The sequence below is a fragment of the Protopterus annectens genome, chromosome 3.part0 (genome assembly GCF_019279795.1).
Source record: "Protopterus annectens isolate FY-2018-M chromosome 3.part0, PAN1.0, whole genome shotgun sequence".
NCBI classification, from domain to species: Eukaryota; Metazoa; Chordata; order Ceratodontiformes; family Protopteridae; genus Protopterus; species Protopterus annectens.
Genome location: NC_056731.1, coordinates 655,170,937 through 655,183,402, shown reverse-complemented (window position 1 = coordinate 655,183,402; position 12,466 = coordinate 655,170,937). Strand labels below are relative to the sequence as shown.

Here is a 12,466-nt window from a genome sequence, read left to right as displayed (position 1 = left end):
CTGAGTGGAGAATAGTATCAAAGGCTGTGGCCTGGTCAAGGTAGGCAGTGTGCACCGTCTTCCCCTCATCCATGGCTTTGGTGACTGTTTCAAAGAAGTCGACCAAATTTAACAGGCATAATCTCCCCTTGATGAAACTAAACTGTGTGGGATCGAGTGTTTGGAGGTTGCTATTGTCCTTGTTAATGAGTTCCATGATAATCCACTCCATGGCCTTGTAGATCAGGCTTATTAAGCTGATGGGTCTATAATTTCCTGGATCGGTGGACACTCCACCTTTGTGCAAAGGGATGACACTGGCTGTCCTCCACTTGGCTGGGACAAAGCCAGTACTCAGGCTTTGGTTGAATAGAGTGCCTAATGGTGCTGCAAGTTCCTGCCTGAGTTCATGTAGGATGCAGCCTAGGATGTTATTGGGTCCCATGGAGACTGTATATTTTGCCTTTGAGGGGGCAGTGATAACTTGCTCCGTAGAGGTAAGGGGGATGGTGGCAGGTGCTGGGGATATCCTGATTTACTGATGGAGGGGACAGAGGGGTGAAGTTTTCACTGAACCTGTCTGCCAGCATTTTAATTATATCTACACCAATTGTGTATGTCAGAGTTTCCTTAGGTCCAGTGATATAAAACCAAGCGAGTTACTTTCACAGCCCCTAGATTTGGAGTTGGGTTTTGCAGAGGCCTCTGATACAAGTACTCTGCAAGCCATCACAGTTTCAGCTTCTAGAATGCTCTGCTGGACCTCTGTTTGGCTGCTGGTACCTGCTTTGGAATTAGCAAGGCAGAGGGTTCTCTCTCTAATTGCGAGGAGTTTCCTAGAGACTGAATGGAGGTCTTGCTTACCTGCCCACTAACTGAGACCATGAAGGTAGATCATTGTGAGAAATTGTGGGAACGCTAATTTGTCTTAGAGGTTCCACCTTTGTCCCTCATTAACAGGGGCGACAGGTGGTGACCGAGGGTTCTTTTTTGGGGATAAACTCTTGGCTAAGTTTATAAAGGCCCCAGGGCCATTAGCCTAGTAACCTCCTGTGAGCCTGTGGTATCCTTGACCACCAGTTCCGAGCAGATCTGGGTGTTTCCTCTGAGATTGCAGACATATGTGAAGAAGATCTTATGATTGTCTTTAGTAGATGTGTCCAGTTTGGACTTGAAGTTTGCTTTGGATGATTAAGTGCTCTTATTTGCTTGTTCAGGCTAAGGAGAGATTGCTTCCAATTAGGCACCTCCTCCTTCTTGATCCTGGACAGCAATTGGTCCTTTTATTATAGAGTTTATTTATTGCAGATGTCCACCAGACAGGTTTACTCTTCCTTGAGGAGGATGATTTTGTCCTGTCGGGTATTCCTGATTCCATGCAGCTATATAAATACTTGTAAAGTACTTTGGTGCAGCTTTGGACATATGTTCCATTTCCTATGGAGGGGGAGGGGGTTCTGAAGCTGTTTACACCTTCCCTCGGGAGGTTGTAATCAGCTTTGGAGAAGTTTTATTTTGTTTGACCCTAGCTGGGGGGGATGGTGACTTTGTGGTCGGATCTTACCAGGGATGATGACAATGTAGGGATGCTGAAGTGGTTACTCATGTTGGTTAATACCAAGTCCAAGATATTTTCACCTCTTGTGGGGGTGTCAACCAACTGTCCAAGGCATTTGCATTTGCATTGAAGAAATCAAGGAATCTCAGGGCATTTGTTTTTTGGCATGAGTATTTCTTCCAGTCTATGGTTGGATAGTTAAAGTCGTCCAGAATCGGGGTAAAGGGTTGAATCTTGATAGATTCGGCGAGGTCTGGATAGGTAGAGTGGGCATCTTGAGTCAAAGTTGGGGGCCTATAGCTAGCTTTGATTTGAATAGGGGTCTTGCCAGTTGTTAACTGCATCTGGAGTGTTTCCTGTGCGTCATACTGTTTGACTTGCCTGGAGGTGTGTATGTCTTTTATACGTATTGCAACTCGGCCTCCTTTTTGCTTTGCTGCCCACAGTTTGGGGTCTGAATGTATGATAGTATGAGTAAACTAGTATGGCTGAGGTGCTCTCTGCAGCTTTGAACCAGGTTTTTGTGAGTGCACAAATTTCAGCATCTTCCAGGGTTAAGCTTGTTTGCAGTGAGTGCAGTTGTGTGTTTAGACTCCTAGTGTTTAGCAGCATGACCTTTAATTTAAGTTTTGATGAAATTTTCATGTTGTAGTTTTGACCTCATGGCATTGCCTAAAAAAGGCATTATGGGGGAGGCAAGAGCCTTTGCCAGGAGCCTGAAGCCAATGGAGACAGATGCAGGCCATCTCTGGCAAAGCAATGTGGTTTGTCAGTCATGTCATCCCAAGCTGTCATGTACCGGATCCCCTTGGAATGACACCAGAAACTAAGCCAATTGTTAATGTCAATAATTTTCTGTTTGTATTGAGGCATCATTCTGGGTGACAGTAGAATGCGGCTTAAGGCTAAAAACATACCTGTCTGGGAGATGTATTCAGTGAGCTTGATCATGTCTCTCTTCATATAGTTCAGGGAGGTACGTCTCAAGTCATTCACACCAACATGGACTATGACAGAGTCATAACAGTACCTGTTGAGATTCTTGAGTGCATGGGTGATGTGGCGGATTCTGGAACCAGACAAACAACTAATCGTAACTTTCTCCTTATCCAGCCTGGTGAGGAGCATTTCTGTGTGTCTCAGAATGGAGTCTCCTATGACGAATATGTTGGGTTTATGTTTAGGCTTTAGTGACTGTGAGACACAAGTGTGTGGACTATGTGTGGTTTGTGGTGTGGTGGGCAGTGGGGTTTGCATGTGTTTTTGCCTTGGAGGTCTCTTTTGTTTAGGTATGCTTTTGTTGTGGATCTCCGTATATGTGGGGGTGTGTTGTGTAGGTGTGAGTGTTGTTTGAGGTTTAGTGTTTGTGTTGACAACCTTCTCAGTGCCAGATATACTGGCTTGTGGGGGAGAGAGCAATGACTCTAGGTTCTTGATATAATTGTATCTCTCACAAATTGTGTACCTAGGTGGTAGTAGTAGAGGGTTGTCCATGTACATGAGGCAGTTGCTACACTGTCTCAGAATGCCCGTATCAACCAGACTGGCAGGAAAAAACATAGACAATTGTCCATTCATATTTGTCAGAAACTGAGGGAGAGAGGTAAGAGATAGCTAAGAGGGTAAAGGGTAGAAGGTCTAAGAGTAGTACTATTAGGTGATCACTCAAGTGCTACTAAGGGAAAATATATAGCTGGAATACCTCAAAAAGGGTTGAAAACCGTACAGCTGCAGCTCTGGATGCAGCAAACCTGCATCTAGTCAATGCTACTCAATTTTAGGTTAAGAACATAGTAAAACTCACAACGAAGCACAGATTATCCACTTACAGACAAAATAACAGAACTCACAGTATGAAAAAATACAGTTAAACATTAACAAAATGCAGTTAAACAGTAATGAATTGTAGTAAATAGCAATGAAATATAGTTAATCAGTAAATTGCTTTAAAACAGTGCAAAATAAATTAGTTCACTATCACAACAGTAAAAAACAGCTCAAAAAAGCAGCAATTCAGTATACTGTCGTCAGTTTAATAAGGCTGCTGACAAGCAGTAATAAATGTGGCAAACTAAATGCAGTTGAACTCCTAAGCACAAGCAATAAAATGAAATAGGAAGAGGCACATTTTTTTAATAATAGAAAGTAAGGAGACAGAAGATAATTCAAGGTTGAGAAGCTAAAGGGGTGCGCCTTCACAACGTATCTCACTGTACACAGTAGAATGAGCTGATGTAATGGACTGGGGGAGTGTCCAATATCACATTTATATGAGAGGCGTGTAACTCAAAGCCACCAAGCTTTAATACCTCAACATCAGCTGGGTAGAGAGGTGGGATACACAAGATCAAAACAGAGGTAAGGATTTAATTCACTAAGTCTAAGAACAGTTGCACAGTTTAAACAGATGTGCAGCAAATGTTTTAATCAGAAGTGCAGAAAACAGTTGAAAATAAGCTCTTATATTTTCTAGTCTCACTGCAGAGCAGTGGCAGAAGGCCTAATTCACTGCAGCCTTGAACAAACAAGTACAAACTGGTTTAAACAATGGCTATTTAAGGCAGAGAAACAGCAGCCAGCCATATTGGCTCATTAACCCATTTTTGGCGAAGGTGTGTGTTCTGTTACAGCCCTTAATGGATAAACTAGGTAAAAGATAAGGAAGAGAAAACCTGTTTTAAAAACAATAGCTTTAGCATTTAGCATGCCTTCTTTTTTTACTTATGTTATTTCCATCATGTAAAATAAAAACTAGTTTAACAGAAGAACAACACATTATTAAACAGTGTGAATTTCTTCTAAATTCTGGAAACTAATCAGTAATATACAAGAAACCAAAAAAGTTACTGATGGGGGGGGGACTTCATGAGGAGATTATAATACGTGCCCAAAATAAGTTTGTCTTTTCATAGAGATAGAAGACCACAGTCCAGTCATTTACAGACACAGTTTCCATATTGATTACCACAGCAGTAGCCTAAGCTCTCTGAGTTATATATCCTGCATGAGGTGTAACAGACGGCCAACTTCCAAAGCTTTAGGGTACCTTCCATGTGCCCACACAGTCATCTCAACCTGAGCTGACTAAAAGACAGGTTTGGGCACCAAACCCTTCAGAGATTTCTTACCACCTTAGAGAGTATTCCCCTCCAGGCTTCAGAGAATCGACAGTCAGCTTGTGCTGTTACATTGCTGGGCAGTTAAGTTCCTGTTGGGTAAACGCCCTCCACATATAAAACTTAATGTTTAAATTTCCTTTCCTGTGTGGGGAAAATACATTTTAAGTTAGGCTTATGGCTTATGTGTTTTATTGACTGTCACGACTCTCCTGTATTTTTAAGTCAGAAACAGAGGTAATCCAGACAGCTTGAGTCAGTTCTCGTTCTAGTATTCCAACTATGACCCAGAGGATGACAGCACCAACAAGAAACAGAGTATCATTGTATTCTGGTACTTTTAAGTGACACTGCACTTTTGTGTGTGGCATTTTAAAAGTTGATTTAAACATTCTAAAACTGTTTTTTTTCTGCTGAGAAACTGTGTTTAAATTACTTTTGGTGGTTTGAAAAGTGTATTAGAGTTCTTTTATTGTATTTTCATTGGGAAAAGCATCTTTATACTATTTTCTAAACTTTACCAGCTTGTGATACTTAGTTTCTTCAGGAAAGAAGCACCATTTTCTACTTGACCATGGAATAAACTTCCAGACCCGGAGTCGATCCTTCTTCCAGCCACAAAACCAGCCTTTGCCACCACAGCAGGCAAATTATTTGCCTCAGCTGCAGGTGGGTTACTGTGCTGTGGTCAAAGCTGGTTCCCTCTGGTGTTGCCCATACAGCCACTGTGGACCTGGGGTTAGCCACATCCTCTATGGCTGTTGGGATCCCCTTAGAGGGCAAGTGAGAAACACTTTTGTCGGTTTTCAGAGAAGTGTCAGGGAAAGTGCCCATACTTAACTAGACTGTCGTGCCCTTCCCTGGGGAAACTGTACCCGCCATTAAAAGTCCTGTTTTTCCTAATTTTCTTATAAAAAATAAACAAGAAAACTGAAGAAATATCTTTACCTGCTCCATTTCCTCTCAACAGGAGTAGTTTATTAAATCTGGCTTACCCTTCTTATCAGGTCGCTTCTGGTAAAAAGAAAAGGAATTCCTCTTTTCCAGAAGAGATTTAGGTTCATAGGTTCATAGGTTCATACTAGGCTATTTGCCCTAGGGCATTTATAAGCCTAGCCAGAATGTGTTTGGCTTTCGCCACCCATTTTAAATTAATTTTGCTATGCCCTTTTTCGAGGTTAGTATACTGTGCCTCTGTCTAACAGTGACACAGAAGTGATACCCGGGGTAAACCTATGATCTCCCATCCACTCATCAAGATTCCTCTTGAAGAGAGTCAATGAGGGACTCTGCCTAACCTGGACTGGGATTTTATTCCAGAGTGAAGGGAGCCTCTGGGTTATGAATCTGTCCCTCCAGCATGTCCTATTTATTTCAGTGCTGAGGTTCAAGTCTCTCGAGCATGTAGCTCGATGGGATTTGGATTTTTTGAGGTGCAGCATGTCCCTTAATTCCAGGTTGGACATGGCCTTATACGTCAGGCACAGGTCACCTCTGAGCAGGCGGTATGCCACTGAGTAGAGCTGGAGTTTCTTTAACCGGGCAGCATATGGCATCTGTTTGAGCCCTTTGATCCTCTTGGTGAGGTACTTTTGGGGTCTTTCCAGTTGAAATTGAGTTCCAGAGAAATTGAATCTGGAGAGGAATGTGATGGGACAGATACAGGATATTCTCCTGAGAATTCTGATTCAGACTCAGATTTGATTCTCTTTGTCAAAAATTCTCTTTCTCTGATTCTATTTCCAGTATGTGCCAGTGTTCTTAGTCCCTCAGTGAATGTTGTGGAATGTTACAGCTGGAAGTCCCAGAACCTCTTCCTGTCCCCTTTGTGCTTCCAGCATTGAAGATTCTGTTTGTCAGTGACTGTGGTTTCCCCCAGCCTGCTGCACTTAAGAAAGCAGGTAGAATGTAAAAAAGTTCCTCAGTCTTTCAAATTCCACACCTGACCCAGCAGCTATAGCTTTACTCAATTGAGCTTCTGCCAAGCATTTTGCTGACTCTAATCTTTCACCTTCTGACAAGGATGGTAAAACAGATGATAAGTATGGGGAAAAAGTTTATGCTTTGGCAAATTTAATTTTTATAATTTTGAATTGTCAAGGCTCACATCTTAAAGTATATTTTAACTGACTATAAAAGTATGAGGAATATTTTATCTGCAGTTCCTTTCTGTGAGGAAAAATTTGCTTTGTGTGGGTTAGGTTCTTCTATTTCTCAGGCCATACTCTAAAGTGTGCTTCTGACTCTGCAGATACTACATCCAAGGCTGTTTCCTCTGCTATGTTTTGAGGAGTTTTGCCTGGTTGCATTCTCAAAACATTCCAGATGATGTATAAAATTAGATTTTTATATCCACCTTTGGCTAGAGAATAAATTTTTGGTCCATCTGCCTTAGAGGTTATAAAAAAATATATGTGATGTGAGATATAACCTGATACGGTGAATCTCTCAGATTTTCAGCCTTCTGTCTCTATAAATTTTGCAAGCAATTTTCTGCTCCCTCATCCAGTTTTGGCAAGAAACTAAACAGTCTCAGAAAAATGCTGTCAAGCAGACCTTAAAAATCAATGGCAGGGAGGTTCCAGAAAGAAAGCAGGCCCCTCCCTCACAAATAAAGGGTAGTCAGATAAGTCAGAATGTGTAATGGATATTGTCCCCCCTACTGCCCTGGTATCCCTTAGCCCTTCAGAAGGTCTGAATCTCCATTGTTGTCTTTGGTAACAGATTTTTTTAGATAAATGGGTTTCGAGACTTATTCAGCAGGTTTACAGATGGCAATGGGAAGAAATTCCTCCTTTCCAGGAAATTATTCCAGACCAAACTCTTCTAGTTCCTCTTGCCCTAGTTCACATGCTTTCTCAGTGGTAATAGAAACAGTTTCTCATCCCCAGTGGGGATTTATTCAAAGATGTTTCTGATGCCAATGAAAGAAACTGTCTGGAGACCAGTTCTGAGCCTTTCTTTCTTAAACCAGTTTGTACTAGTACCCAAGTACAAAATGCTTTCATTACACGATCTTTTATCCTTTCTTCCTTATTTGACGTTTTTGGTAACCTTAGATTTAAAAGAAGTTTATAATCACATTCCTATCCATTCAAACCTAGAAGTTTCCTAAGGTTTTATGTGTATGGATTACATATTCATTTTTCTGCCATACCTTTGGGCTGTCCACTGCTCCAAGATTTTTCACAAAGTGTCTAGCTGCAGTTATCGCACATTGCAGGCTACAAGGTATCCACATTTTTGCTTATGTTTGCAGAATCTTTGTCAAAGTGTTAGGAATATCCATTAGGTGAGAGATCTCCTACATAGACTGGATTTCCAAGAGAACATTCAAAAGTCTTTTTTGCTCCATCACACAAGATTGTGTTTTTGCAGGTGTTTGCTGGACATCTCAGCACGAAGAACTTTTCTTCCACAGGAAAAAAAAAACAGATCTATATTTAGATCTATTCCAGGGATTTTCCCTCAGACTTTGGTCACTGCAAAGGAATATATTAGGATTCTGGGTCTCATGGCATCTGTGATTATCATAATACATCTGGCAAGACTCCACATGAGAAAGATACAACAGTATCTGAAGTGTATTGGTCCCATCCCCAATACCCATTATCTTTTCAGATTCCAATTATGAGATTTATGAGAAGATAAATTGCTTTATGGAGACAACAAGTGTCCCTGAATCCAATTATCCACTTCTCCTGTCCTGCTCCTTTGTACTTAGTCACTACAGATGCCTCAGACTTTGGGGAGCAGTGTCTGGGGGGATGAAAGTGTAAGATGTTTGAGACACCAAAAACAGACACAAGCACATAAATGTAAAAGAGATGCTTGCCCTTATCAAGGCACTCAACTGTCTGAATCATCTTTAGTCCGCAGGACCATTTCAAGTTGTTATGGACAATACCTCAGTGATGTGGTACTTCAGCAAGGAGGAACCAGGTCTTACCCCCTATGCAGACTAGCCATGATAGTGTGGGATATAGCTTTACAGTGCAATTTCACTCTACAGCTTTCCTATATTCCATCAGAACAAAACTGTGTGGCAGGCTGGGGAAACCACATGCTGCAACAAACCCACCCTCCAATGCTGGAAGCACAAAGGGGATGTGAAGTTTGAACAGGACAAAGGCACCCGCATGAGTCTAGTTTATCGGGGGTCTTCAAAGATTTAATCCATCTGTTGGGAGTTCCTCAAGCAGACCTTTCTGTCTCCTCACTGAGCAATCAGCTAGCAAAATTCTGCTTCAGGAGTCCATGCAAGAAGACCTATAAGACCTGCATTTTCTCTTCCTTGGGCAGGAATGTTTCTGCATGCTTTTCCACTTTTTACCCTTTCCATTCATATCCAACGTATTTCTGAAAGTTCCGAAGAAATCCCACAAGATCATTGTGATGACACCCTTTTGGCTCAGATAACAGTGGTTCTCCCTTTTTCTGGAATTGGCCATGAGCAGTTAACACTAACTTCCTCACAGTCTGGATCTACTCATACAAGAGCAGGGGTGTTTGATACATCCAGACCCCAGTCAACTTAAACTGACAGCCTGGATGATAGGTCTTAATACCTTTTAGACACCTGTATACTGAGGATTTGCAGTAGGCACTAATGTAGGCAAAAAAGCCTGCTACTAGAAAGTCATGTATTAGCAAACAGAATAGGCTATCTAGTTGGTTCCAACAAAATAACCATCACCCATTCAGAGCTAGTGTTTATCTGGTTTTACAAAGGTTGTGTGAGTTATTTTCCTGTTGCCTGTCTTACTCTTCTGTCAGGGTTCATTTGTTGGCCATTTCAACAAGTCTGCCCATGGATCCCCCTCTTAAAGGGCATTCCCATGTCAAAATGTTTTTGAAAGTGGTTTTGCATAAGAGGCATTCAAGAAACTGACCGTTCCTCCTTGGGATGGTAATTTTGTGTTTAGTGATGAAAACACTTGCACATTTTGAACCACCTCATCTGGCTGACTTGAGGTTATTAACATGGAAAACGGATTTGCTAGTTTCTTTGACCTCTATAAGAATATCAGAGTAGCAAGCGCTTATGGTAGGTCAATCTTATCCCATTTTCCGCAGATACAGGGTTTCCTTGAGGACTAATCCTGCTTTTATTCCTGAAGTTGTATCCAAGTTTACTTTAAGATAAATTATCCATCTCCCTGTTTTCTTCCCAGAATTTAAAAATGAGGGAGTATGGATACTTCATACCTTGGATGCCCACTAACAACTCAGGCACTATCTTGACAGAACAAAATATTTCAGAACTGATCGGTTATTCATTTCTTGTGAAGTTGAGATGAAGGGACAACCTGTGTCAAAGCAGACTTTTTCCAAATGGCTGTCTTGTGCTATTAACTTTTTTTTTATTCCCACCATAACAAAACTATTCCAGGAAAGGTCAAAGCACATTCTACCAAACTCTTGGCTTCATCTCATCTGTGGCAGTTTATAAAAGGTTGGACTCCAGAAGTATTCTAGAGGAAGCAAATTGGTCCTGCATACTTGGCACTACAAGCTAGATTCCTTCTCCAGGTGTAGGTCAGGCTTTGTTAGGACCATTCTCCAGGGGCTTCTGGACTCTTCTTTTTCCAACTTTCAGTTGTTCTGACCTATGGAATTCTAGGCATATAGCTTAGGCTGCTGCTTCAGTGATCAATATGAATAACATAGTACAGTTATATAGGTAAACTTAACATAACAGTAGATGCTTGAATGATTGCTGTTGCAATATCAGCTCATTCTTTCCATCCCCTTTGTTATTTGGTGTGTTTTTTATGCCAAGGTGTAGTAATTTTATTTTCCTAGTAATGTCCTCTCCGCGCTAAGCTTCCCTCTCTCAGTTGTCAGGAAAGCTCTAAAGGGCTTGACGACAAAACCTGTCATTTTAGTCTGCTCAGCTCAAGCTATCTAACAGTTTTGGTGCATGGAAGGTGCCCTGAAGCTTTGGAAACTGGTCATCTGTTATATCCTATGCAAGATATGACCCATATAGTGTAGGCTACTGCAGCAGTGATCATTTGAACAGGTACTGTTCCAGTAAGTTTACTTACAAAACTGTACTGTCTTCTCCCATGCCGAAGGGGATTTGATACTGATTGCCTGCCCATGCCTGTGTAAAGTTTGCTTATTCTCCCTGTGGTTCTGTGTGGTTTCTTCCACCTTCAGGAACACGCTGGGTGTTTTCACCTTAACCCCCCCCCCCCCAAAAAAAAAAAAAAAACAAGTGGAGTTGTTTGTAGACTCATAGACTACAGTTTGTGCCTATTGGGGGAAGAGTTGTGTAGGCCAGCCTCTTTAAGCATCAGCTGTGGTGCATAGTATTTTCTAGAAACAAGGTCACAGATCAGAGACCTAGTGCCATTGTAGGGCTAGCCACTTGATAGTGTAAATTTAACTTTAGATGGTCGTTTCACATTGACTAATATCACCAGAAATGAGCATGGGTGTTTGGCAGCGATAAGTGGGGAGGAGACTCGGAATACTCAGACCTGTGCCAAGGCGTGTGCTAATGGTGGGGGGTATGTGCCTGTATTGGGTAGTGTTTGCCATAAAGCCCAGCAACCCAATCAGTAAGCTACTGGCTGGCTAGTGTCTAGTTGCAAAGCTTAGGTTACCTAAGTTAGCTTTATTTATTGAAAGCTAGATGTAAATCAAATCAGCCTGTCAAACATGAATTAAGGATTGGTGCACTCAAAATAGGTTCATTGAAGTGGAAGGTAAGGAGGAGACTGGACATCCTATGAAGAGAGGAGACAAGGTGGAAGGGCAGTGCAGCAAAGCCACTTTGCTTGGAATCCAGTCTACTACTCAGGGGGAGGAAAGACTAGAAATGATGTGAGGATTGTGGCGAGGGATAGTCTTCTGAAGATAATGAGGGGCATCATCAGAATTAATGATAGACTCATGGCAATCCGACTCCAGTGTAAAGATAGGCTAGTATTCATAATCTCAGCTTATGTCTCTACCGCACAGTCGCAATGGCGAGGAAAAGAGTGAATTAGATAGCAGTTACAGACAAAGCCAGACAATATTAATTGGTATTGATAATGGAGGACAATGAATGCTCATATTAGAACAGAATAAAAAGGATATGAGGACTGCTAATGTCCACATGGGTGGAACAACAGGAATAATGAAGGAAAGACCATTCTAGACTTCTGTCTTGCAAATGGCGTAATGGTAGCCAACACACTGTTCTGTAACAGAGACAGTCAGAAGATCACATAGAGGAGTGGAAAATGTGCAACTTGGGAAGACTTCTTCCTTGAAAGGAAAGTGTATTGTGGTAGAATCAAAGATTGTAACGTAATCCCCAGTGAAACAGCCAGTCCACAGTTAGCTACAAGTAGTGGTCAGAGAAGACACTCAGGTCAAGAGAAGCTAGGCTTAACACCAGGGAGTTGGCTGGAGTGAAAACACACGAGTTCCAGGAAATACTCAACCTTCTAGCACCTCAAGAAGAAGCAGGATTAAATGGAGTCAAAGAAGAGGTTTAGAAGTTGGCATAATAGTTAAGGTCTTTGGCACCCAAACACAAGGTACAGGGTTTGATTCTCATCTTTGATCACTGTCTGGTTACTACATAGGTGTGTCATGTTCTGTATAGTGACTGACTAGTATTTACTTATCCCCACCCATGTGAAGCAGAGTTCCTCCCTAACCCAATTCAAGTGCAACTTAGTCATTTGGATGGGGAGCAGGAAATTCGTACCTGGTTTGGCACCAGTGTCTCTAACTGACACAGGCAACCCAGTAAATGGTTCATCTCTCAAGCCCCTGCTTAAACTTATCAAGGGTACCAGAACTTGTTAGA

At 41.8% G+C, this 12,466-nt stretch overlaps 1 protein-coding gene across 2 annotated transcripts in view; it reads left to right on the top strand.

Annotated features, from left to right (window-relative positions):
- The window catches only part of ANO10 (anoctamin 10), a 1,956,032-nt gene that overhangs the window by 124,194 nt on the left and 1,819,372 nt on the right, over positions 1–12,466 (top strand). Inside the window, exon 1 of one of the 2 annotated variants that reach the window (XM_044065056.1) lies at positions 3,878–3,895. The exons of the other annotated variant lie outside the window; for it this stretch is intronic. The gene's annotated coding sequence lies outside the window, so the exon portion shown is untranslated. Of the gene's footprint in view, positions 1–3,877; positions 3,896–12,466 lie in introns of those variants that run through there. 2 annotated transcript variants of the gene reach the window in all.